This window comes from Heterodontus francisci, unplaced genomic scaffold (assembly GCF_036365525.1).
Source record: "Heterodontus francisci isolate sHetFra1 unplaced genomic scaffold, sHetFra1.hap1 HAP1_SCAFFOLD_286, whole genome shotgun sequence".
NCBI classification, from domain to species: Eukaryota; Metazoa; Chordata; class Chondrichthyes; order Heterodontiformes; family Heterodontidae; genus Heterodontus; species Heterodontus francisci.
The window spans coordinates 2,013,919-2,015,169 of record NW_027141006.1 but is presented as its reverse complement, the minus strand read 5'-3'; the positions used below and the strand labels follow the sequence as shown (position 1 = coordinate 2,015,169).

Genomic DNA, 1,251 nt, shown 5'->3' with positions numbered 1-1,251 from the left:
ACTTGGAACGATATCGCCATTTCTTCACTGTTGTTGGGTCACAATCCTGGAACTCCCTCCCCAATAGCACTGTGGGTGTTCCTGCACCATATGGACTGCATCAGTTCAAGAAGGCAGCTCTCCACCACCTTCTCAACGGCAATAGGAATGGGTAATAAATGCTAGCCTTATCAGCGATACTCACACCCAAGAATGAATAAAAACCAAATCACTCTCCACAGATTCCCCACAATCTGGGCTTGGACATATACTTCAGGAGCACAGAGCTTTATATCACTACAACATGAGTTCCAATCTTCAGATTCTGTTCACTTTTCACATTATTTTCTACCAGCTTTTATTAATTCAGTATTCGGGTCTCTGCTCCTCAACCGTTTCGAACATCTCACCTCTTGCAAAAAAACACTCTGATCTATCGTAGGTAGTAGATGACCCCTCATTTTAAACTCCATCTGCCAAAGCATTGCTCACTCACTTAATCTATCAAGAAGATTTGAAAATAAATTTTTTGCCAAAGGATAATTTTCTGCATCTGCTCCCTCGCCATTTGCTTTTCCCATTTGTCTTTCACTTGGTGCAAATCCAGAGAAAGTAATGATGGAAGGAAGGAGGGGAGGAAAATCCTGCTCCGTTTCGTGATCCCTATTTGATCTTCATTCCAGTGCAGTTTGGGTGAAGAATTCCAATTGTCTGTCTCAATTTTAATAAAGTATAACAAATTCTGGAATCACTGTCTGGACATTGACAAGAACAGGTTTCGAGGCTGACTTGACACATCAGCTCACCCAACATAAGTAATACACGAAACAGCACATAAACTAGCGACAAGGATGGGATTCGAACCCACGTGTGCAAAGCACAATGGATTAGCAGTCCATCACCTTAACCTCTCGGCCACCTTGTCAGTTGCAGAGACATAGCTGTCACCTTCAGCACAGCTTCTGGCTGTGCAGCCAGCTGTCGAATGATGGAAATATATCTTCTGTCAGTAAATGAAGTTGGGAATGGAGCAGTGTGAAACATTTCCAGACCATGTCCAACACGTTTCTACTCAGTGTGAAAACCCACCACGGAAAGACTGGAACATACAATCATTTCATCACATCATGATTAACATCACTCAGACACCTGAACCATTAGGTCACTGATGAAGTCATGATGACCGAATTTCTCATGAAATGAAAACAGAACCAAATGACTGGAAGAATTGCTTTAACCCCACATGATCAGCGAGCCACAGCATCAGGCCGA

The 1,251-nt window shown here is 42.8% G+C and overlaps 1 non-coding gene across 1 annotated transcript; it reads right to left on the bottom strand.

The window, feature by feature from the left end:
• Positions 1-822: 822 nt before the first annotated feature.
• Positions 823-904, bottom strand: trnas-gcu (transfer RNA serine (anticodon GCU)). Its single transcript has one exon. It is a non-coding gene; the product is annotated as a tRNA-Ser (tRNA).
• Positions 905-1,251: the final 347 nt, after the last annotated feature.